This window comes from Sturnira hondurensis, unplaced genomic scaffold (assembly GCF_014824575.4).
Source record: "Sturnira hondurensis isolate 20B ecotype Veracruz unplaced genomic scaffold, ASM1482457v3 Scaffold0004136, whole genome shotgun sequence".
In the NCBI taxonomy this organism is placed as follows: domain Eukaryota; kingdom Metazoa; phylum Chordata; class Mammalia; order Chiroptera; family Phyllostomidae; genus Sturnira; species Sturnira hondurensis.
The window spans coordinates 4,741,098-4,767,798 of NW_028076767.1; the positions used below are offsets into that span (position 1 = coordinate 4,741,098).

Below are 26,701 nucleotides of genomic sequence, written 5' to 3' on the forward strand. Positions count from 1 at the left end.
TGTAGTGGAAATACATTTATATGACATACCCTTCAGGCAGAGAGAAAATATTTCTATCAAGTAAAGTCCTCTTTTTAAAAAATTAAGAAGTGCATATGCTTTGGTTCATTAGCTTTATTACTATATTTTGTTTTGCCCAAGAGGCCTAAAGTTTTTTTTTTTAAAAACTTTGGTTTGTTTAACCATTTGACTTTCAAGAAATCATATCTAGAACTAAGAGAAATAGAATGTTAAGTATGTTCAGGTACAGAAAGTTTATTAATTGATAGTTTACTGTTTTGGATTCTCATATTGGGATCAAGTGTATATTTGATTATTATTTGCACAAACATTTTCCTAAGAAACAACAAATACCCTTATACATATTGTAAATATGTGATAAATTATATAGAAAAGAAGAAAGGGTCCTAGAAAATTCACATGAAAGAAATATGTGCAAATGATGTGATAATTAGTAGACAACCATTTAGGTAACACTCTTCCACTTTTTTGGTTTTTTAGTGTCTGTACTTCTTTTTTTTTTAATATATTTTATTGATTATACCATTACAGTTGTTCTATTCCCCCCCTTCATTCCCCTCCACCTGCACACTCCCTCCCCCACCATTCTCCCCCCCTTACTTTATAACCACGTGTCTCAAGTTCTTTAGATTCTATATTTCCCCCACTAGTCTCGCCCTCCCCCATCTATTTTCTACCTACTGTCTATGCTATTTTCTGTGCCTTCTCCCCCCTTCTCCTCCTCCCATCCCCCTGTTTCTAACCCTCCATGTGGTCTTCATTTCTATGGTTCCACTCCTGATCTAGCTGTCCTCTTGGTTTGCTTTTGTTTTAGGTGTGGTTGTTAATAACTGTGTGTTTGCTGTCCTTTCACTGTTCATATTTTTCATCTTCTTTTTCTTATATAAGTCCCTTTAGCATTTCATATAATAAGGGCTTAGTGATGATGAACTCCTTGAACTTGACCTTATCTGAGAAGCACTTTATCTGTCCTTCCATTCTAAATGAAAGTTTTGCTGGATAAAGCAATCTTGGCTGTAGGTCTTTGGATTTCATGACTGGGAATACTTCTTTCCAGCCCCTTCTTGCCTTTAAGGTCCCTTTTGAGAAATCCTCTGACAGTCTGATGGGCATTCCTTTGTAGGTGACTGTCCCCTTATCCCTTGCTGCTTCTAGGATTCTCTTCTTCATTTTAGTCTTGGCTAATGTAATTATGATGTGCCTTAGTGTGTTCCTTCTTGGGTCCAACTTGTTTGGGACTCTCTGAGCTTCCTGGATTTCCTGGAAGTCTGTTTCCTTTGCCAGACTGGGGAAGTTCTCCTTTATTATTTGTTCAAATAAGTGTTCCACTCGTGGCTGTTTCTTTCCCCCTTCTGATACCCCTATAATCCGATATTGGAACGTTTAAAGATGTCCTGGAGGTTCCTAAGCCTCTCCTCATTGTTTTGAATTCTCATTTCTTCATTCCTTTCTGGTGGGATGTTTCGTTCTTCCTTCTGGTCCATTCCATTGATTTGAACCCTCTTCCACTTTTGTTACTCCATTTGAGACACGGCTGTTAACTCACTGAGAAAGAACATGAGAGGAAAAACTAGAATTTGACAATCTGTTCACTAAGACAAGAAAGTTCCTTCTGATAAGGACAAGATTAGCACAGCAGGCAAGTTTTGGTATCTGTACTAGTCATGATAAGATAGGTTTTAACAAACATCTCTGCAGCTTATTGCAACAAAGGTTTATTTCTCACACATTGCCTTTTTGACATAAGTTATCAGATCGCCTACCACAGTGGAGTTCACCAGGGAACAGACACTAAAACTCTTAGATTTTCATGCAAGAAATTATGGGGTAGTGTTCTCAAAAGCAATTTCTTTGGAGATGGAGGGTCATAAGATCAGGCAGAAGGAAAAGTTGCAAACAAGGCTTTAACCAAATTCTGCAAAGGACACTGACGGATGGACCTTCAGTGTTGTCCTAAACTGAGGCAGGGGGCCAGATCTTTATATTCTCACACCTAAAAAAGGAGATGACCTTGTATAGAGAGCTTTCTTCAGCAAAGAACAAGCCCAGAAAGGGACCCAGCTGAGAGAGCTGTCAGCCTTCAACATTTCCAGCAATTGGGAGTGGTTGTGCTTCAGTCCTAAAGGGTAAATCTGAGTAGCTCAGTGCAATATCCACTACATAGACTCTGCTGATTGTAGTCACTGACGTCCCCAGAGTGGTGGAAGCTTCAAACAGATAGTACATGCTTTCAAGATTGCCACTGTAGAGATCATGAAATTTAATTGCTAGCGCTGCAGTGTCTTAGTATATATGAGGAATGAAAAGGAGGCCGGTTTATTGGAACACAGAAGATCAAATTAGAGAGGTGCCATGTGCCACATCATACAAGGTGTGGATCATTTACCTATTTGCTCAGTCTCACTCCCTTACCTTTTCTTCTTTTTTCATGGGCTGACTCCTGCAAACCGAATTTCCAACATTCCCTTGGCTTCTGGCTTCGGGTTAGGTTCAATGGGAGGTACAAGGTTAAGTAAATCCAGGCTTTCTAAAATGGAACAGCGGCTCCCTCTCGTTCCTCCTTTTGTTCAGCAATTATTTATTGTTCAGTGTGCGCCAGGCTCTGTACTAGGCAACTCTGAATACAATAAAACAAGAAAGTCAGTTTCTGCTCTCACAGAACTCTGTGATATCAAAAAAGCTATAGTTCCTCAAACATACATGTCTTCGTGCCTTTGCATTTTCTGTTTTGTCTGCCAAGAATGCTCTTTCCCCCTTTGACTCATTATTATTTTTTACCATTCAACACCCAGCTCAGATAGATAGTACTACTACCTCTGAGAAGATTCCTCTAACTCCAAACCCCAAACAATTAATTCATTCCTCTTTGTGTTACCTTTCTTTTCTTTTTTATAATTTATAATATTTTAAATAATAAACATGCAATAGCTTTATAATCAGAAAAGTGGTGTAGTGTTTTTAAAAGAACAGATATGAATGATGCCTGTATAGTGCCTGAATTTCAAATTAGACAGGATTTTTTGTTTTCTTCAATAGAGATATTTTCCTTTATTAAATTTTAGCTACCTCCACCTATCCCAAATTAATTTCATAACCAGTCTTTTATACCTTTCGTATGAATTAGTCAATAACATACTTTCTAACAGTTAATTCAGAAAATATTTGTTAGGGTAGAAAAGAATATAAGGGTATTGATTGGGTTTGGGAGTTATCCAAAAGGAAAAGAGGTACTGAAAGGAAAAAGGGAAGCATAGAGAGAAACTTGATTACTTCATAAATTTTCCTAGGCTAGCCATGTCTCTGGCTAAGGCATAATAGATTATCCCCATTTTATTTTGAAAACTGAAATACACGTCTTTTCAAAAAGCAATAACTCAAGTGTGCATTTCAAAGAACTAGAGTCAAATATTGGACTAGGGTCTCCTAACTCAGGATTCATATTCTTCATGTTGTTATCTCTTTCTGTTCAACTTTATTATTAATCAACTCTTGATTGTCAGAATTACATGTCTGTTACTTTCAAATCTCTACTAAAGTGTTACCTACTCATTTATTCTGCTGATATTTATTAAACATCTGTTATGTGCCCATAAGTGAATAAAACATGAAAATTTTCATCCTCTTAGAACTTCATCCAACAAAGGGAAACAAACCAGAACCAAAAAAATAAAATAAAAAATAAGTAAAGCTTGTAGAAGGTGCCCAAGTAAATGGAAAAAGAAAAGGAAGACAGGTTAAGAGTAATTAAAATATTGAGGTAGGGCCCTGGCTAGTGTGGCTCAGTTGATTGAGCACTGGCCTGTGAACCCAAGGGTTTCTGGTTCAAATCCCAGTCAGGGCATATATCTGGGTTGCAGTCCGGGTTCCCCAGGGTGTACAGGAGGCAATAGACTGATGTGTCTCTCACTGGTCAGTGTTGCTCTCCTTCTCTTTCTCCCTTCCCTTCTCTCTCAAAATAAATAATGTTTTTTTAAAAAAAGAAAAAATATTGGGGTAGGGAGGTCAATCAAGTCATAGTGTAAAATATGATAGGATAAGTCTTGTTGAAAAAGTAAAATTTGAGTAAAGATGTGAAGAAACTGGCCTCTTTAAAAGAACTAAAAAGCTGAACAAGAATTAGATAAAAAATAAATAAATAAAAAATAAAAGAACTAAAAAGCCGTCATGACCAGTCACCAAGAGCTTAGAAGACACTGGCAAAAAACAAAAAACAGTAGTAGATTATGTTTTACATTTGATCTTTATCCTACCAGCACTGGGCAGCTACTTAAGGCTGTTAGGAAGAATACCATGATCAAATACACATTTTGAACAAATCATTCAGACTGATACAGGGAGATTGGTTCAGAATGAGTTGATCAGATCATTTGGGAAGCCACCTAGCCCAGCAGGACAGAAGGTCTATATATAAAAATAAGAATCCATTAGACCAAGAGAGTTATGTATCCTGAAGTTAATATAAGAACCAATAGCACATAGCTATAGCTAGTTATTAATAATTAGCAAGATTTTCAAACATACTTCAGTTCTGACTTTAGACTAGTTCTTTGCATCAGTCTCAAAGGCACTAAATCTGAAAATTACCAGTTACGATAGGAACTCTGGCACCAGGAGTAAAAGATGGATGAAATGGCCACAAGGAGGGCTGATATGCTTTCAGAAAGAGACAGAAACCTAAAACTGAAGTGAGTTTTAACCCAAAGGTTTCAATACTAATCCCCAGAACTAATCCTTTCCTGTCTGTGATCATGGGAGAAGGTGGGACTAAGTTTTTGGCTGGGACCCAGGTAAACTGTGGTGAGAAGAGTCTGGACAACAAAAGCAGTGCTACAGGAAGTTTGGCTACTTTGACATGTGTGGCAGAGACATGGATGCTCCACAAATATATCATCTGCTTCCTAATATTTCCTGTTCCTTTGTGGAGATGTAGTAGAGGTAATTTGTGTCATTTCTAACCAAAGCACACGAAGAGTCAGTATTACACTCCAGCTATCTTTTCCCCTGCCACTAAGCAGGCTTAGTTGTCACTAAGCAACAAAGAAAGTCAAGTACTCAAGGCAGTATAGCTACAAACTGGTGCAGCCACCATTAGCTTGGGTCCCTGATAACAAAGCAGAGCCCTCTTTAATTTACACTGGACATGGATCTTGAGTAAAAAAAAACCTTTTATATTAAGCTACAGAAATTATAAGATAGTTATTGAGCATAATCTAGACTATGCAGATGAGTCAATACATTTTACCTTCAACAGATACAGTACCTTGTCAGCACATTTTTATAAAACAGGGCTATGATTCAAACATGAGAAGTATGAAGGAGAATAGCTAGGCTTTTTTAATTACTGAAACAAATCATCCATTAAATAATATGTAATTCATGAGAATCAACATAGTGGTCTGGAGCACCTGACTTTTTTTTATAGGTATCAAGGGTACATCAGATACAAGGCAAATAACAAAGACTGACTATTGAAAGAAAACTATCTGAAACTATGTATAGTGGTTAAAAGAATCAAAGTAAGAAATGGAAGACTTTGAATATGGAATGTTTGGGTTGTTTTGCAGTTTTAAGATTTCATTTCTTACATAGCAGGAGAACCATATCAAGTTGTGAAGTTACTGGATCAATTCAAAGAGTACCTTTTTTTTTTAAAACAAATGGCAAAATACAGCACCCACAGAGTATCCCCTTATGTTGTAAATCATGTAAATCTCTCATGTTTGCAATTAAAAGAAACAATTACATATAATGGAGGGGAAATATTAAACCAGAAAACCAAAGTTTTAGGAACAGCTCTGCTCCTGATTCTATGACTTTCAATGAATCATTTCTCTTCTCTAGGCCTCAATTTTTATATATAAAATAAGTTTCTTTAAAATAAGTTCTTATTTTAAATAAGAACTAGTGACCTAGTTCTGTTTTCTTTTAGCTTTAACTCTTATTGACATCAGTGACATTCCTACATTAAAAAATTACATATAATGACAGATTTCATTTTACCCTAAAAAATACAAGTTGAAAACAGAAATATTTGGGAAAAAGCATTTCTATAGCATATTACTTTACATTAATGGAAATGTTCTGATTATTTGTTTAAACTATTTTATGAAATAGTTGAAGCTATCTGTATAATTTTGAGTCCTAAGTTATGCAGTCTTACAGGAATCTTTGGTTTTTACATTTTTCTTCTTAATGTTGATTCCCACTGTTCATACCAAGAATGTAGAAGCAAGATATTTTTCCACTTACATCCTAATATGCAATCAAAACATGCAATTTACCCTTTATGATCCCCAGAAATGTCTGAATAACATCTTACAACTTAGTCAGAAATATTATGACTTATGAAAGTTACTAACCAATCAATAAGCATTTGGTAAGTTTCTTCTGGGTGTATGACTTTGTATAAATGTTACATCAATATTAAATTTTTTATGCTTACCCTAGGATTTTTTTTTTCATTGCTTTCAAAGAGAGAGGAAGGGAGGAAAAGGGAACATTAATTGGTTGCCTTCCTGTACACGCCCTGATAGCTGATTGAACCTGAAACCTGGGTATGTGCCCTGACCAGGAATTCAACCTGTGACATTTCGGTCTATGGGACAATGCTCTAACAAAGTGAGCCACACTGGTCAGGGCAATATTACTTTTTTTAATGCTTCACAAATTTGCATACCATCCTTACTCAGAGGCCATACTAATCTTCTCTGTATCATTCCAATCTTGGTATATATGCTGTCAAAATGAGCACTCAATATTAATTTTTAAAATCTCTGTACATCAGTATGATGAGTGTAACATAGTTACCTAATGCTAAAGTAATAAAAGCATGAATTATTTTATCTAATTAGTTCATGTATAATTATATGACCTGTGAAAATATCATTTTCCCAGAAAGATTTTATAATATTAAAGAGCAGTGACTGAATCATATGCTCTTATACACACAAAAAAAGTTCAATAAATTGTCACTGGAGTGAAAAGCCAGATAACTGATGGCACAGAACAAGGTGAGATTATTTTATCCTGCAAAGGCTATTTGTGCCTTGAGTATCAGAAAAAAATCATAATGAGTATTTTTTTTCTCATGGCACATTGTACAAATGTTTGAAACTTTTTCTAAGCACATCAATATAATTCTCATTTAGATGCTGAGGCAGTTGCATAAACACTGAAATGCATAAAAGTTAGGAAACAAGTCTGCCTTATGGCCTTGCATTCTAATTTTTCTGGCTTTTGATAAATATTTATCTGGCCTCTCATAATGACCCCCAAACAACTGCACTACACTATCTGCTTGCAGAAAGTACATGAATAATTTCAAAAGCAACTGAAACTACTGTAATAACCATCCTCACAGCCTTCACTGTGCATAAGATAAGTTCATATTCATTCTTCTTAGAGACTTCTGATATACTGAAATATCTACATCAAAACTTTCTTCCTCTTTTCTTATTGGCTTTTTAAAAAATTGTTGTTCAAGTACAGTTGTCTCCATTTTCCCCTAACTCCCACCCCACCCTTGATCTTACCCTTCTTTGGCTTTGTCCATGGGTATTTATACATGTTCCTTGATGATCCTGCTCATTCTTTCCCATGTTATATCCTTCCCTCCTCCCCTCTGGTTACTGTCAGTTTGTTCTTTATCTCAATGTCTCTGGTTATATTTTTCTTGCTTGTTCATTTTGTTGATTAGGTTCCACTTATAGAGAGATCATATGGTATTTGTCTTTTACCACCTGACTTATTTCACTTAGCATAACACTCTCCAGTTCCATCCATGCTGTTAGAAAGGATAAGAGGTTCTTCTTTCTTTCTGCTGTGTAGTAGTCCATCGTGTAAATGTTCCATGATTTTTTGATCCACTCATTTGTTGATGAGCACTTAGGTTGCTTCCAACACTTGGCTATTGTAAATAGTATTGCCATGAACATTGGGGTGCATAGGTTCTTTTGAATTTGTATTTCAGGATTCTCAAAGTATCATCTCAGCAATGGAATCGCTGGGTCAAAAGGCAGTTCCGTTTTAAGTTTTCTGAGGAAATTCCATACTGTTTTTCCACAGTGGCTGCACCAGCCTGCATTCGCACCAACAGTACACTAGGGTTTCCTTCTCTCCACAACCTCACAGGCACTTATTTGTTGATTTGGTTATAATGGCTATTCTGACCAGTGTGAAGTGGTATCTCACCATGGTTTTAATTTGCTTCTCTCTGGTGGTTAGTGAAACTGAGCATCGTTTCATATGTCTCTGGGTCCTCTGTATGTCTTCCTTGGAGACGTGCCTGTTCAGGTCCTTTGCCAATTTTTTAATTGGGTTGTTTGTCTTCCTGGAGTGGAATTGAGTGAGTTCTTTATGTATTTTGGAGGTCAAACCCTTGTTTGAGGTGTCATTGGCAAACATGTTTTCCCATATGGTTGGATCCCTTTTTTAATTTTGCTGATGGTTTCTTTAGCTGTGCAGAAGCTTTCTACTATGATGTAATCCCATTTTTGAATTTTTCCTTTATCTCCTATAGGGGGCCATTTTGTGTGGCATGGGGAATGTAGCCTAGCCCCCACTCAGAAAGGCCAGTGGGGAGTGAGGTCTGGCATACAGGTCCCATGCCCACAGATAGGTTCTCCAATGGGGAATCAGGCCTGCATTGTACCTAGGCTGCTATGAGACTTGCTTTTGCTAAACTCCCTCACCCTGGATTGAGGCAGAAAAATGTTTACTGCATATCTCTAAAGTAACTTCCTAAAATCTGCATTAAATCTCTCAAGTATGGAGTGTAACCAGCTCAACCACTTTTCCCCTTGATCTGTAACATCCTTCTCTTTGAAGTCATTAGCAACATTCTTTCCTTTGTTATCTGTAAAAGGTAATCACCTACTGTGAACCTGTGCAGAGTAAATGAGGACCATGCTTGTTGTAATGTACCCAGAAAAGCAATAAAAGCTCATCCAGGCAGGGATCGGGCCCTCTCAGAGAGGGGCCATGCTGTCCCTTTTTCTCCACAGGGCTTCAGTAGTCCCTGTGAATTTGTCTGTTGCAGCCACAACACATAGAACCCATGGGCCAGGGTCCATATCAATCTCCCTTGCCAAGGAGCTATATCAGCAAAAATATTGCTTCTTGGGATATCTGAAATTTTACTGTCTACATTCTCCTCTAGGACTTTTATGGTGTTGCAACTTATGTTTAAGTCTTTTATTCACTTTGAGTTTATTTTTGTGTATGGTGTAAGTTAGAGGTCAAGTTTCTTTCTTTTTTTTTTTTTGCATGTAACTGTCCAAAACTTTCTTCTTCTTAATTTAGAATTTCTCTAGTTAAAATCAGTTAGATATTTAAAGCTAAAAATGTGATGTTTTTATTTTTCAAACACTAAACTAGTCATGCTTAAAATTTGAACCTCTTCCATTCAAATGTATTCTTCTTCCCTTCAACTAAAAGACTAATTTTAAACCCCTATTGCAGTAGGAAACTGAATTATACAACAAATTTAGGATAAAATCTTTGTCTATACTTGGTCTCAAAGGTGTTCAAAAAGCAAGATGACCACCCACTCTTTTTTATGGAAATAAATCCAAGTTCCACTAATAAAAGTAACAATTTAAAAGAAGCCTGATCATGGGCAGCCCTTCTTAGAGCATGTCTCTATTTCATACATCAGGAAACTCACAGTATCTCTGGCATTCTTAACATTCTTTTTCTTCAGAATCATCATTGCCTTCCTGTGACTGATTCATTTCTCCTGGGGGGGATTCTCTTCCAGTATATACTTCTCATATTAATCTAATCATTCAGTATATATTTGCTATTATCCAGAAATGGGCTATATTTATTCTTCTTAAAGTACAGGAAAAACACAAAACTACCAGATGGGGGGAAGGTTCTTTTTCAAGTATTACAGAATAATCTTTCCATATACCAAAAATAAATGCCTTTAGAAAAAGGCAACAAACACAAATTATTGTTAAAATGGTTTCACAGCTAAGGATTACTCATACACATTCTGTTTGCCAAGTTTTATGTAGGACATCTGTCAAAAAGCTTTTTTGCCATTGTCTCTCTTTCCTACATCTTCCTCTAAGGAATTTTTTTCCTTGGCACAAAACTTCAGTAATAGGAAAAAATGGGGTGGAGAGGAAAATTTGATGGGGTGATTAGCCTCTGTAACAATTTCCAATTAAAAGGGTAATGATCAATATCACATAACCAGTTGTCCATTATCCCACCTATTTCTAACCAAGGACAACCCTATAGGATAAATATTAACTTCATAACTCATGAACAAAGGTCTTCACAATCATAAAGTCTGGACATGCTGAGCCGTTTACAGTTTGCCAAACATACCAGGCCCTTTCCCAAATTACACCTCCTTTATAATTTTAAAAATGCAGGAGGAAGTCTATCATTTTCTACAGATTATTCCCTTCATAGTCAATGCCTTTGCCTGCTTCTTTTCCAGGCAATCTTCTACTCTTTCAAAATCCAGCATAATTTTCACCTCCCTGGTAAAATACTGTCCAGTTCCCAGGTCAACATTACCTGCCTTTTCCTCAGTGTTTCCAAAAACCTTTGTTCATATGTCAAAGTGGTGTAACATTCCTCTTCCATTTTTATTGTTCTTTGTTTGGATTTCAGAAGGGAGGGAATGATAGGTAATTTTTAATGTTATTTTATTCTTTATACTTTTCTACACTATTGGACTTTCTACAATGTATTATTTTTTAACTAGAAAAATATATAAATTATTTCAAAATAGTAGTACAGGACAAAGAAAATTAAAAAAACAAGTAGTCTTTAGTATCCAGAACAAAAATTTTATTCAAGGTGAAGAAATGCCAAAAAATTAAGCAAACTCTTTGCATACTATCAGAAAACAAATCACTTCATAGATGGTACTTTATCATTGGCATCATATCCTAATAGTTATCAAAATCTTCTGGATTTTTAAAAATATACTATTTAGAACTCTGAATTATTACCAGTTAGATTTGTGACTTTTTTTCTAATTTATTGTACTATATCATTCATGTAAGCCTCCTAAAGCCCTTGGTGGAAGAGAAATTGTGTAAATAATCCATTTGGGCACTAGATTGTTAACTGTCCCTGGCAGTTTCCACAAGATCCACATATTTAGCCAGAATGGGAATACTTCTTTAAGGCAGGACATCATGAACACAGCAAAACAATCTAACCACGTGGCTAAAACCCATAATGTAAAAGAGATCTCACATTCAGTCAACAAAAGCATAACTATATACAAAATATCATAAATAATATGCAGAAGATTCTGATGTTTATTTTCATCTCTTCTTCATTATAGAAATGATAAAAACCTTTAGCTGCAAATGGCTAAGTTGTGTTTTCTTATGTTTTAAGTTATCCTCTTCTGCTGATATGCTTTTATGTGTTCTGTTCTTATGCAGTGCACATCTAGCTAGGTTACCAGGTGGCTTATGAGATCAGTATCTTTATTATTATTATTTGCAAAAGCAGTGACTCTTTCTAAACCTGTAATTTATGAATGATTACTTCAAACTGTATTGTCTTAGGGGGCTTGACCAGTGCTCTGCCTTAACCCATTGTCACTCAGCTGTTTCCATGCCTAATGTTACCAGCAATGTTAGACCTCAGTTTTTGAGTTCAGCTAAGAAAGAATTCAGAGCCCAAGCTCTGAATTCAGAGCTCTAACGCAAGAAGTTTATTTAGAAAGTCACAAGGTTGAAGAAGTGATCTTGCTGGGCTGTATGGACTCAGGAAACAAGTTACAGAGTCAGAAGAAGGGCCTTTGGAGCTTAGGAGAAAGAAAGCAGAGGATACATGCCTAAGGAAAGAAGTGGGAAATAGGCAATGTGGGGCTTCAGAGAAAGAGAGCATCACTGGATCCTTCGACTTAAGGTTTTTTTTATCTGTTCTCTAAAGGTGGGAATTTTAAAGGAAGTCTCAGTGGAGGATGTCCATAAAAGCTTTATCAGCTTTTCAGGTATGTCCTTTCAGGGTTGTAGTGTCTACTGACTGGTTGGTGCTAGGGTAGGGGGTCATTAGTCAATGCAGCTGGTCCTGATGTCAGCCTGATTCACCATTGCTTCACCTGATTTTGCTGCTTTTCTGGGCCTGGAGCTGAAACACAACTGAGGCCTACGTGTTTTCTCTATTTTGACCAAAACTCTGTCTCTGTGGTCAAAAGATCCAGGGCTTCATTCCTAAAATTCTTTGATGGATATCAGAACCTCATTGTCCTGAGGGCTTAATGTTTAAGGGAGTGGTCATGCAAGGGAGAGGGCAGGTGACTCAGGGTTCAGGATGGGACAGTGAAGCAGCTCTTTGTCTCAGTATCCCCATTCTACTGGAAGAAAGTTGCCAGGCTTTTTACTATCCTTCCTCAATGTGGCCAGCATTTTCTGAACTTTGTTACTGATGAGAAGCATAATTTGTATACTTTGACTTTTTCCAACCTTGCACAAAAAAAAATGGGCCCCATTGTATTTCCTCTGTAACAGCAATTAAACCTTCTTGTCTGTATCCTTGCACATGTTTTACTCTTGGGCCATTTAAATCTCCCACTTGAGGTCTACAATAGCATTTACAGCATTATATTGCAAATTATCTCCTTGGGAAGACAAGATATTATGAATTACTTAAAGGCCGGGACTTCACCCTCAGTATTTAGCACTAAGCCTGACTGACACAAGTACTGGTCCTCAATAAATGCAGTACTTGCTTGAATGAATAAATGAAAAAGATAAAGAGTAACTTTTTTAAAACAATTCAATCCTCACCCGAGGACATGTTTATTGATTTTTTTTAAAGAGAGAAGAGGGAAGAGAGAGAGGAACACTGATGTGAGAGGGAAACATCCATCAGTTGCCTCCTGTACACGCCTTGACCAGAAATCAAACTTGCAACCCTGTGGTGTGTGGAACAACACTCCAACCAACTGAGCCACCCAGCCTGGGCAAGAATAACTTTTGAGGAGCAGAGAAACATCAGGAGAAATTGTCAAACACATTTAAGATATGAAATGAATTTCCTGAGCTAAAAGTAAAACTGTTACAGAATGGACAGTATGGCCCCCTTTCCTGGAGTCTTGCCATACTTGTTTCATCTTGCCCACTGCCCTTAGGAATTATGGCTCTCAATGCCAGTTTTTGTGAAAAGGAAAGGAACTATTTATTCAAAAGTTATACAGGTTTAGAGCAATGGCGGAATGTTACCATTAAAGTCCCAAAGTTCCTTTAAAACACCCTCCAACACACACACAGTCCTGCCATCCTCACTTTGCCTGACTAGGGCAGTCAAGGGTACCATATCTTGGGGAAAAGACATTGAAGCCTGTAGCTCGGCTACACTCCCAGTTCCTCCCAGTAATGCATGCTCGGCTAACAGGTCTCCCACAGTCCCCAGCACCATCAGCTGTGTCACCTTGATCTCCAGTTCTTAATCCAAAACCACATGGCACCTTCTCATGGTCCACCAGCAAGGGTCCTTTCACCCCTTTTCTTCACTCATTGTCTCACATTGTCCTCCCACATAGTCCTGAATTGTCCTTCTGCATTCTTTCAAACCGTTAAGAGAGAGCTCTTCATGAATTTCCTTGCTTTCCTGGTTCCACCTTGCTTTCCTGTTTCCTAAGACAGGTGGTCAAGGGAGCCCTCTCCCTGTTCCCAAAGCTGTGTCGTTAGTATCCAGCATGGCTGCCCTGCCTGGGTTTATATCCCAGACTGAGTCTTCCTTTGTAACCCCATTCCCAACTTCTCCCACAATTGGCTACACCTGCTAGCACTCCAGTGTTTTTTTCAGCCTTTCTTGGCCACCATACTAAGTCTGGGCAGGCATGGTCCCATGGCCTGGAGCTAACCATCTCCAAGCTCTCATGTTGGCGTTGTAACCAGGGGGAGCTACCTCCCAGTTTCATCAGGAGTTAAGGTCACAATTATCTCCCTAGCTAGACTCATTGATATGCAAAATTTTGCATATCAGGTGTAAAGCTATTCTGCTATTATTGATATGCAAAATAACTCTCAATGGCCCTGCTCCATATGTCCCATCCCCCATGGCAGCCCACCTTGTGTGTGGGGGGATATACTATATTTTCTTGGACACCCCAGGTTCTGGACCCCCATTACAAATCTCCCCTTTGAGGGAGCTTGGCTATACCCCATTACAAAACCCTATTTAAAAATGGGCAAAGTGTCTATATAGACGTTTTCCCAAAGAAGGTATTCAAATTACCAGTAATGATGTGAAAAGATGCCACTCATGAAATGCAGGTCAAAACCACAATGAGATCCACTTCACACTCACTAAGATGGCTAAATAAAAGGCAAAGTGTTGGTAGGATGTGGAGAAATTGGAACCCCGATGCATTACAGGTGAGAACGTAAAATGGTGCAGCTCTTGTGGAAAGCAGTTTGGTAGTTCTTCAAAAGTTAAGCATTCCGTAACCATATGATCCAGTAATTCTAATCCATGGAAACATTTCTATACAAAAATTTATACACAAATGTTCATAGCAGTACTCATAATGAGCAGCACTCAGTATATTCATAATAATCATAAAGAAGAAATGACTCAATGGCCGCCAACTGATAAATGGATAAAAAAAGTGGTATATCCAACTAATGGAACATGATTTAGCCATAAAAAGTAGTAAGGTACTGATATACTACAACATGGGTTAACCTTGAAAACTGAGTGGAAGAAGCCAGACACAAAAGACTCTAAATTGTTCTATTCTCTTTATATGAAATATCCAGAACAGGCAAATCTAGAGACAAAAAGTATACTACTGGTTGCCTGGAGCAAGAGGGAGAGAGGTTGCAGGTAAATGGACTGTGACCCGTAATGAAAATATTATAGAACTGATTGCAGTGACGGTTGTACAATTCTGTGAATACACTAAAAACTATTGAATTGTCCCCTTTAAATGAGTGTATTGTATTTTATATAAATCTTATCTTGATAAAGCTGTTTTTAAAAAGGAACTGAAAGGCACTTATTAATAATAATTAAATTGCTAATCCATGCCCTGGCTGGTGTGGCTCAGTGGATTGAAACCTGTGAACTAAGAGATTGTGGTTTGATTCCCGGTCAGGGCCCATGCCTGGGTTGCGGGCCATTTCCCAGCAGGCGACACATGAGAGACAACCATACATTGATATTTCTCTCCTTCTCTCTCTCCCTTCCCCTCTAAAGATAAATGAATAAAATCTTTTAAAAAATTGCTAATCCTCAGACTTTCTCTTCTTTTGCAGGATATAAGAACAGAACCATACTTGAGAAATGCACTTTAAAGAAAAAATTTGAGTCCTTATATTAACCATAGAAGCAGAACAAAATCAAGATGATAAATTGTATCATTCCTTTCTCATGGGGCTTTACCTGATATTATCAGCATTTTTATACACAATTAGGTTTGTTGAAAACAATGACTGAAATCTTAAGCTGTTTTAGTTTATATGAAGGGAAGAAAAACTCTTACGCTTTAAACTTTAGGCCTTAAAGTAGATACTAGACTTCGTAAGCTTTTCTTACACTACCAGTGGGCTTTCTACTTCCTTCCAAACTCTTGAAAAAGCAAGTGGTATATTAAGCAAGAGACAGAACTGTGATGACAGAATTTCTTATAATACTGTTAGCTGAATCCCTATTGAGATATCATCTATTTGGTGACAGGCTTGTTTTAAGTTTTCCCAAACAACTGCCAGCCAATAATACTATCATTTAATCCCACGCAACAATGACAGCAACCAAGATGATGAAACCATACCAATGGTACTAATCTGTTATAGTGCTAAACCTGGTCTCTGGTCTCTAGATCACAGAGGATTTTGTACTAAGGTTAGAGAAAAATATTAATGATATCAGAATGGAGAACAAATGACAAGATAAGAATGAGTGAAGTCACTAGGAAAATCAGCTGAAGTTTTCAAGCAAAATTTGCAAATTACATCATAGCAGGAATAAGAAGGTACTTGCCTTCTAGAACAATTCCAGGAGGATGAATTTATTTATTTATTTATTTATTTATTTAATACTTCTTTTTTAAAAATATTTTTAAAAATATTTTATTTATTTATCTTTAGAGGGGAAGGAAAGGAGAGAGGGAGAGAAACATCAATGTATGGCCGCCTCTTGTGTGTCCCCCACTGGGAACTGGCCTGCAACCCAGGCATGTGCCCTGACTGGGAATCAAACTGTGATCCTTTGGTTTGCAGGCCCATGCTCAATCCACTGAGCCACACCAGCCAGGGCTATTCTTTAAATATATTTTATTGATTATACCATTACAGTTGTCTTGTTCCCCCTTCATTCCCCTCCACCCTGCACACCCCTCCACCACCATTTCCCACCCTTTCATTTATGTCCATGTGTCACAAGTTCTTTAGATTCTATATTTCCCATACTATTCTTGCCCTCCCCCCTGTCTATTTGCTACCTACTGTCTATGCCACTTATTTTCTGTACCTTCTCCCTCCTTCTCCTCCTCCCACTCCCCCCTATTGCTAATCATCCATGTGATCTCCATTTCTATGGTTCCGCTCCCAATCTAGCTGTCCTCTTAGTTTGCTTTTGTTTTAGGTATGGTTGTTAATAACTGTGAGTTTGCTGTCCTTTCACTTCCTATTTTTTATCTTTTTTTTCTTAGATAAGTCCCTTTAACATTTCATATAATAAGGGCTTGGTGATGATGAACTCCTTTAACTTGACCTTATCTGAGAAGTACTTTATCTGCCCTTCCATTCTTTTTTTTTTTTAAAGATTTTATTTTTATTTATTTATTTATCTTTAGAGGGGAAGGAGAGGGAGAGAAACATCAATGTATGGTTGCCTTTCGTGCAGCCCCTGCTGGGAGTTGGCCTGCAGGGAACCAGCCTGCAACCCAGGCATGTGCCCTGACTGGGAATCAAACCGCCATCCTCTGGTTCACAGGCCTGCGCTCAATCCACTGAGCTACACCAGCCAGGGCTGCCCTTCCATTCTAAATGAAAGCTTTTCTGGATAGAGCCATCTTGGATGTAGGTCTTTGAATTTCATGACTTGGAATACTTCTTTCCAGCCCCTTCTTGCCCATTAGGTATGTTTTGAGAAATCAGCTGACAGTCTGATGTGAACTCCAGGAGGATGAATTTATATGATTTGTTTCAGCAATCTTAAAGTGACATTTACTTAACTTTACAGATTACAAAGCTTTTTCATAACTATATTTGCATCTGAGCCTTCCTCCCGTAGGGTGGCTAGAACAGGTATTACAATACTTGTCTGAGAATCACTATCATAATAAATGACCTATATTGAGTTCTTGTATCCCAGCCAAAAATGGATGTTTTGACCATGTTTTGACTGTGTCACAGGGAAAAATAAAATTTCACAGAAGTAATAACTACAAAAGAAATCTCACCATAGTAGTTAACATAGAGTTTATAAAGATAAAAACCTGCCCTGGTTGGTGTAGCTCAGTGGATTGAGCGAGGGCCTGCGAACCAAAGGATAGCGGTTCGATTCCCATTCAGGGTACGTGCCTGGGTTGCAGGCCAGTTCCCAGCAGGGGATACATGAGAGGCAACCATACATTGATGTTTCTCTCCCTCTCTCCTTCTCTTCAACTCTAAAGATAAATAAATAAAATCTTTAAAAAAATTGGCATTATTGATTGATTCTTAGAATCCTTCCTGGCTTCTTACCAAATTTAACATCACTGTAGAATGTAAAATAAATCTCATCAAGCTCTCTATCTGTAAAACAAAAAGTGTAACTATAGGAACTACCTCATCATGTTGTGGATTAAATGAGATAAGGCTTATAACATGGTTAACATAGTTGTAATACAAATGGAGGGTATTTTAACCCTATCTTTCCCAAGAGTTGATTGTATTTTTTCAGTGAACCAGTCCACTATCTTTAAAAATAGGTCTTCTACTCATTAAATCACATTATTTCACCTGTAAGTACTTTCTTGTAATTAATTAAATACCCAGAGAGATCTCTGATGCTGCTACAACAGAGTTCTACCTCTGACTACTCATATACGTTAAAATAGACATTTTAATTTAGAAACATTGTCCCAGGCAACTACTGGAATACAGAGTTAATTAAATGTACTCCTGATTGTTTAGAATACAAAAAAATAAAAATACCTATAGCTTTGTTTTTTTCTTTAATTTGACACATGAATAAAAGTTATTTGTGTTTGGCTTATCCACCAAAAATTACTTTATCTCTCTTCAAAAAAAAAAAGGTAGACCACTCTGACTGGTGTGGCAAAGTGGGTTGGGCATCATCCCACAAAGCAAAAGGTCACCAGTTCAATTCCTCTTCAGGGGAACTCCTCCGGGTTGCAGGTCATGTCCCCAGTGGGGGCAGTTGGGGGCCTGCTAGAGGTAAGCAATTGATGTTTCTCTCACACAACAATGTTTCTCTCCCTTTCTTTCTCCTTCCTTTCCCCTTTCACTAAAAATAAAATAAATAAAATCTTTTTTTTAAAGGTAGCAATGAAGCAATGAAGCAATTTCATTTCACTATCAAAAATGAAGTATGGGATATTGGGAAATTGTTCAACCTATCAGTCTTCTCATAGAGAAAACACACATGAATGAAATACACCCACCTCAGAATTGTTGTGAGGACTAATTAATATCTTCAAGTTGCTTAGAAATTCCCATATGAAAGACACCTAATCTGATCTTTATCTAGAAGATCTGCATAATATGTATATGGGAAGACACTATTCATGTAGAAGCTAAAATTGGCTTTTGCTTGTGTAACTTGAACTTCTACTTGGCAAAAAGTGTAATTTAGCAGAGAGAGTACTGTCATACAATTTTTAAAGTGCATGTCTCGAAAACATAATATTCATTCAGTTTTTCATTATTTCATTCTTCACATATGATACCAACCACAGGTACGCAAGGTACTTAACTTAGCATTCAATAAATAAAGCACTTGGAACTCTTTTGTGTAGTTATGCTGTTATTTTAAAAAGTCTTTCTTGCTTTTTTTGTAACCAAATACATGCAATTGTTCATTGTTTTATTCCAGGTTCAGAATTTATTGTACAAGTTGAATATCCCATAATGAGTTGACATTAACTTCTCCAGGCATGGGAAATTAACAGTTGTGGTACAGTTTAGAACCCTTTTGGGTTGCTTTCACAGCTTGACTTTTTTAGACCTTAACTTGAAGTATAAAAACAGGAGAGCAATGTTTCCATACATGGTCAGTACAAGAGTGATAGTATAAGAGTTGAAATTTTTTTAAATATATTTTATTGATTATACCATTACAGTTGTTCTATTCCCCCCCTTCATTCCCCTCCACCCGCACACTCCCTCCCCCACCATTCTCCCCCCCCTTAGTTTATAACCATGTGTCTCAAGTTCTTTAGATTCTATATTTCCCCCACTATTCTCGCCCTCCCCCTATCTATTTTCTACCTACCATCTATGCTATTTTCTGTGCCTTCTCCCCCATTCTCCTCCTCCCACCCCCCTGTTTCTAACCCTCCATGTGTTCTTCATTTCTATGGTTCCACTCCTGATCTAGCTGTCCTCTTGGTTTGCTTTTGTTTTAGGTGTGGTTGTTAATAACTGTGTGTTTGCTGTCCTTTCACTGTTCATATTTTTCATCTTCTTTTTCTTATATAAGTCCCTTTAGCATTTCATATAATAAGGGCTTGGTGATGATGAACTCCTTGAACTTGACCTTATCTGAGAAGCACTTTATCTGTCCTTCCATTCTAAATGAAAGTTTTGCTGGATAAAGCAATCTTGGCTGTAGGTCTTTGGATTTCATGACTTGGAATACTTCTTTCCAGCCCCTTCTTGCCTGTAAGGTCTCTTTTGAGAAATCCGCTGACAGTCTGATGGGTACTCCTTTGTAGGTGACTGTCCCCTTATCCCTTGCTGCTTCTAGGATTCTCTCCTTCATTTTAGTCTTGGCTAATGTAATTATGATGTGCCTTGGTGTGTTCCTTCTTGGGTCCAACTTCTTTGGGACTCTCTGAGCTTCCTGGATTTCCTGGAAGTCTATTTCCTTTGCCAGACTGGGGAAGTTCTCATTCATTATTTGTTCAAATAAGTGTTCCACTGGTGGCTGTTTCTTTTCCCCTTCTGGTACCCCTATAATCCGAATGTTGGAACATTTAAATATGTCCTGGAGGTTCCTAAGCCTCTCCTCATTGTTTTAAATTCTCATTTCTTCATTCCTTTCTGGTGGGATGTTTCGTTCTTCCTTCTGGTCCATTCCATTGATTTGAGTCCCAGTTTCCTTTCTATCACTATTGGTTTCCTGGACATCTCCCTTCATTTCAATTAGTTTAGCCTTCATATGTTCCTCCAATTTGTAACGTAATCTACCAATTCTGTGAGCATCCTGATAAATAGTGTCTTAAATTGGGCTTCTGAGAGGCTGACAATATGTTGGTTGCTTAGAGTTATTGGCTCTGGAACTTTGAGTTCCTCTTGCGCCATCTTTTGGGCTGTTCGTGCCTGTTAATGTAGCAGGATCGGAGCTCGAAAGTATTCACTAGAGCAGGGCAACTCAGCCGCTGGGTTGTGACCTTGTATGTGGGGGCAGGGTCAAAGAGGTACAATGGCTTCCCTCTGTGGCCCGCTGCCGCGACCCCCACCGGCACTGCAGCCACCACTGTCACCAGGCCCACGCGTTTCGTTCCACTGCACTCCAGTGTGCCACCGCTGTCAGCCCTCCACCACTGGGTTCGTCCCCTGGGGCCTGCGTGGTCCATCTCACTGTGCGAGAATGTGCGACCTTGGTCAGTCTGCCCCCCACCCCGACTGGCTTTGGGCTGCCCGAGCGCCTAGCGCCTAGGTCGGGGGGGTGGGGTGGGGGGGGATCTGTCCTGCCCAACCCAGCTCCTCTGCTGGTTCCGCCTCTCTTACTGTCCCGTTGAATGGTTTGTAGCTGTCGGACTTCCGTATAATTCCGTTTTCTGGTCTTTGGGTGTGTCCTAGTTCTCCAAAACTTTTGTTGTAGTCAAACTTGGTTGTGGGAGAAGGCACAGTGTTTCCACCTATGCCTCCATCTTGGCAGAAGTCCGAAGAGTTGAAATTTTTTTGACACCTATGAAATGGAATTGGGCATCAGTTTCTGGATTTTTTCCATGACTTCTACCTTGCAAAAAGCACAAATCCCACAGGCTCCATCCTCTGCCCCCCTCCAAGAAGCTGCTTCCCCTGCATGTGTCCAACTGGCTACTAATTCTTTTTTAACAGAAGATTTCAGAGGTATATTATTTTGAAAGTGAAAATTCCCCATATTCCAACGCCCCAGAAAAAAAACACTACTAGTAGTTTGGTATATATGGCATAGGGCAAAAGTAGGTTTACAGTTTGTGAGTATGCAAAACAGAAAAGTTTATTCTTGTATCATTATTTATTGATTATTGTACCGTTTTTCATATGAACCATTGTAAACCTACTTTTGCCCCATCCTCTATTCTTCCATTTTTCCCTTTAAAACACATGCACACACACAAAAAATATATATATAACTAATATATACATGTGCATATATATTACATACATGTATACACACATATATGTATATGCTTTCCAAAATGTTTGTATTCAATATCAATTTACACACTTATATACATTTATTTATACATGTAATTAGTATTTACAAATATGGGATTATACGATGCATACCATATTGCAGGGCTGAGATTAGGATAAAGCAAAAGAGGAGAGAGACTAGAATGTAAAATTTAAAGAGATACTCACTTTCAGGGGCCAACTATGCACTCCTACAACCCTAACAATGAGGGCTACTTTAATATTGTGTCCTAGGCCCAGGCCTTGCTTCCCTAGTATCAGTCTCTCCTGAAACTTGCTTTGTAATTGTTTTTTAAAATATTTTATTTATTCATTTTTAGAGAGAGGTGAAGAGAAGGAGAATGAGAAGGAGAGAATCAGCAATGTGTGCTTGGCTCTCATGTGCCCTGTACCAAGGACCTGGCCTGCAATGCAGGCATGTGCACTGACTGGGAATCGAACCAGTGACCCCTTGGTTCACAGCCTGCTCTGAAACCACTGAGCTACACTAGCCAGGGCTTGCTTTTTATTTTTCCCATTTAGTTTATCCTGAATGAATTTCATATAGAATTATTTCTTCTCAGTGGCTGCATATTCTTCCATTTATGAATAGATAATAATTTACTTATTCAATCATCTTGTGAAAGATATTTGTTTCTAATATCCAGTGAGCATCCTTGTGCCTAGTTCTGTTAAAATTTCTGTGTTGAATTTCAAAAGAGAACAACTGGGTCCAAATCTAGTATGCACTTAACTTTTTTTTAAGAACTAAAGGCATTTTGACCTCAAAAATAATTGTAGTAGCGCTGGCTGGTATGGCTCAGTGGACTGAGTGCTGGCCTATGAACTGAAAGGTTGTCAGTTCAATTCCTGATCAAGACACACACCTGGGTTGCGGGCCAGGTCCCTGGTTGGGGGCATGTGAGAGACAACCAATGAATATATCTCTTGCACATTGCTGTTTCTCTCTCTCTTTCTCCCTCCTTTCCCCTCTCTCTAAAAGTAAATAAATAAAATATTTAAAAATAAATAAATAAATAAATAAAATCTACCTATACCAAAGAAAATTAATCAAATATCATCACACCTTTCCTCTTTAACACCAAGTACAAACAGACAGTGAAATAATATCCACAAAATTTGATGGAAAATTACTGTGATTCAAAAATCCTATAGCCAGCTAAGCTGTTCTTCACATACCGTGCAACAGAAAGTGTTCTCACAAATTCTTCATTCTTTCAAGGACCTAGAAGGTATACTATCCATGTGCAGTTTGTACAACAATATTACTTGTAAGATTACTCTAGCTGACCTCCAAATGATTTAACTAAAAAAATTCTTGAAAAGGACATGCTATGATAAAATAAAAAGAAATAAACAATGATCAAATAATATAGAGTTTAACACAGATCGGTTATAATTTTTAATAAAAAACATTAACTAAATTTTCTATTTATTTACTCAAAAATTCCCTGAGAAAAAGAAATTAGAACTCATCACACCCTGTTAAGCATTTTTTAGTGAAGTTATTTCCTGGCAAATAACACCTACTCACTTGAGAATTTTCATCACAAAGCAGAGGTGGGAAGAAATAAGCCCTCAGGTGTTTGGGCTGCACAGTGTGATCAACTGACTTTAGTAACTCAAGCCAAGTAATAAACAAAGAGTAAACCTGAATGCCTGTCTGTGCAGGACCCAACTTGATGGGGAATCAAGGGAATTCTAAAACAATCATCCAACATTACATGGTTTGGGCTTTTGTTTTTTAGAGCACTATAATTTGTCATAAACTTTACCTTGAATTTTCTGTTATTGGATATACCTCTTCCTGTGGATTCTTCTGAAAGTCTCTCTTCATGTCATCCCGAGGGTGAGGTTTGTTCTAGAAGTGCAATAAAAAGAAAGCTAGACCTAGTTAAGATGCCTGGATTCTAGTCCAGCTCTGCCAGTTAGGACAGGGTCCCCATCCTCCAGACCACGGAACAGTACCAGTCCGGGCCTGTTGGGAACCAGGCGCACAGTGCAGGGTAAGCTTGAATGTGCCTGAATCATTCCAAAACAATCCCCACCCCAGCCCACCCCCAACTTGTTCCATGGAAAATTGTCTTCCATGAAACCAGCCCCCGGTGCCAAAAAGGTTGGGGGTTGCTGAGTTAGAAGAGTGTTCCTATGGCTAGTGATTAAAACACTCTTATTGAGCCTACTGTCTTTATTCCTCACTACCATAGTTAGGGTTGAAAAAATTAATGGATGTGGGAGTGGGGATAATGAGAGGAAAGGTACAGGGAATAAGGAACATGAACAGTAGGTACAAAATAGACAGGGGGAGATTACAAATAGCATGGGAAATGGAGAAGCCAAAGAACTTGTATGTACAACCCATGGACATGAACTAAGGTGGGGGGAATGTGGGTGGGAGTGGGGGTACAAGGCAGAAGGGAATGAAAGGGGGGAATGGGACAACTGTAATAGCCTAATCAATAAAATATATTTTAAAAAATTTAAAAAGAAAAATTAATGGATTAAAAATGCTTTGAACATTCTCAGATGCTATTATAACAGTAAAATAGTATCATTATTCTTTTTTTTAATATTTTATTTATTTATCTTTAGAGGGGAAGGGAAGGAGAGAAGGAGAGAAACATCAATGTATGGTTGCCTCTGCCGAGGACACACAGTGTATCGTATGCCCCCTGCTGGGAACTGGCCCGCAACCCAGGCATGTGCCCTGACTGGGAATCGAACCGTGATCCTCTGGTTCGCAGGCCCATGCTCAATCCACTGAGCCACACCAGCCAGGGCTCATTATTCTTTTACTTTGAAATCATCATTTGAAAAAAGATTTTATTTATCTACTTTTAGAGAGAGGGTAAGGGAGGGAGAAAGAGAGGGAGAGAAACATCAATGTGTGGCTGCCTGCCATGCGCCCCCCACCAAGGTCCCAGCCCACAACCCAGGTATGTGCCCTAACCAAGAATGGAACTGGCAACCTCCTGGTTCACAGGCAGCACTCAATCCACTGAGCCACACCAGCCAGGGATGAAATCACCACTATTAAATCAGTCTTAATTTGTTAGCACCCTTAATTTGATCTTTTTTCCCCTTCTTTAAATAATGTTTTTTTTTCAATTACAACTGACATACAATACATATTACATTAATTTCGGGTGTATACCTCAGTGGTTAGACATTATGTAACTTACTAAGTGATCATCCCAATAAATCTTGCCTCCAACTGACACCATACATAGTTACTAGAATATTATTGACTATATTTCCCATGCTGTACTTTATATCCCCATGTCTATTCTGTAACAACCAAAGTGTACTTCTCAATTTCTTTACCTTTTTCACCCATCTCTCCATCCCCCTCCCATCTGGCATCCATCAAAATATTCTCTGTATCTATGAGTCTGTTTCTACTTTGTTTATTCATTAATTTTTTTAGATTTGGTTGTTAACAGATATGCATTTATTGCCATTTTCTTGTTCATATTTTTTTTCTTCTACAAGAATACCCTTTAATATTTCATATAATATGGGTTTGGTGATGATGAACTCTTTTAGCTTCTTCTTGTCTGTGAATCTTTTTATCTGTCCTTCAATTTTAAATGATAGGTTTTCTGAGTAGAGTAATCTTGGTTTGTAGGTCCTTGCCTCTCATCACTTTGAATATTCTACCAATCCCTTTTGGCCTGCAAAATTTCTGTTGAGACATCAGTTGACAGTCTTATGGGAACTCTCTTGTAAGTAACTGTCTTTCTCATCCTGCTTATAAGATTCTGTCTTTGTCTTTGACATTTTTTAAAGATTTTATTTATCTATTTTTAGACAAACAGGAAAAGAGGGAGAAAGAGAGGGAGAGAGACATCAGTGTTTGGTTGCCTCTTGTGCTCCCCTCACTGGGAAACCCAGCCTGCAACGCAGGCGTGTGCCCTAACTAGGAATTGAACCCATGACTGACCCTTTGCTTCCCAGGCCCACGCTCAACCCACTGAGCTACACTGGCCAACACTGTCTTCAACATTTTGCTTTTTAATTAGGATGTGCCTTGGTGTGGGTCTCTTTGGGTTCATCTTGTTTCGAACTTTCTGTGCTTCCTGGACTTGTATGTCTGTTTTCTTATTGTGCAAATTTTCTGTCATTATTTTTTCAAATAGGTTTTCAGTTGCCTAGGCTCTCTCTTCTCCTTCAGGCACTCCCATGACATGAATGTTGGTATGTTTGAGGTTGTCCCAGAGGCTCCTTACACTCTCCTCATTTTCTTGGATTCTTTTTTCTTTTTGTTGTCTGGTTGGGTTTTTTTTTTTGCTTCTTTATATTCCAAACTGCTGATTTAATTTTCAGCTTTCTCTACTGTTGATTTTCTGTACATTGTCCTCTTACTTTTTTGTTAAGAACATTTTTGTGGTTTTATTGTATCATGAGGTATTGAAACATCTGAACAAACCAGTATCTCGGTGGTTTACTGAATACAGCAGCAGCTGCTTTCTCCTTCACTTCTTCTTTGGGTTACTAGAGCAACTTGTCAGTAGATTTAAAAAAGAAGACAATCTTTGGGCTGATACAACACAAACTTCTCCTGTGGGATGTAACTAGTCTAGCGTCCAAACATCATATACAATACCTAGGTAGCAGTGGCACTCTGTGCCCACTCCCACCACAGCCCTGCTCATTGGTGTATGGTATTCGGAGGAGTGTGAATAGTTATTGGGAAGAGGAGGGAGAAGGAAACAGCATGAGTGCCTGGCTGGGAGGAGGTGTGCAGGGCAAGCCAGAACATGTCATTGCTGCAAACCCAAGCATCGCTGATGTTCTTTAATGGGAACATCTGCAGGAACCCAATGATGGGGACTTCACTGGCCTTAAGCTGGGCCACAACCATGCTGATGATGCAGCTACCTGGCTGGCGTGGGCAGATGGTCCAATGCCACAATGCTGTCCTGGATTTTCTAGAATGGAAGACTAAACAACTTCTCCACAGTGGCAGCTTTCCCCTAGAATTGCTGTCCTTCCCATGCAAGGCATGATGTGTCAATGTAAAGTGCACCTAGTTGGGTTTTGTCATTATTAAATAACTGGAAGTAATGTTGAATGTAGATGGATCAAATTTGCTCTCAAACTGTCTTGTCTCCCAT

The 26,701-nt window shown here is 38.3% G+C and overlaps 1 non-coding gene and 1 pseudogene across 1 annotated transcript; both read right to left on the reverse strand.

The window, feature by feature from the left end:
• Positions 1–6,665: 6,665 nt before the first annotated feature.
• Positions 6,666–6,772, reverse strand: LOC118986012 (U6 spliceosomal RNA). The gene has a single exon (XR_005066253.1). It is a non-coding gene; the product is annotated as a U6 spliceosomal RNA (small nuclear RNA).
• Positions 6,773–26,235: 19,463 nt separating this feature from the next.
• LOC118985845 (nuclear transport factor 2-like) lies at positions 26,236–26,701 on the reverse strand (annotated as a pseudogene).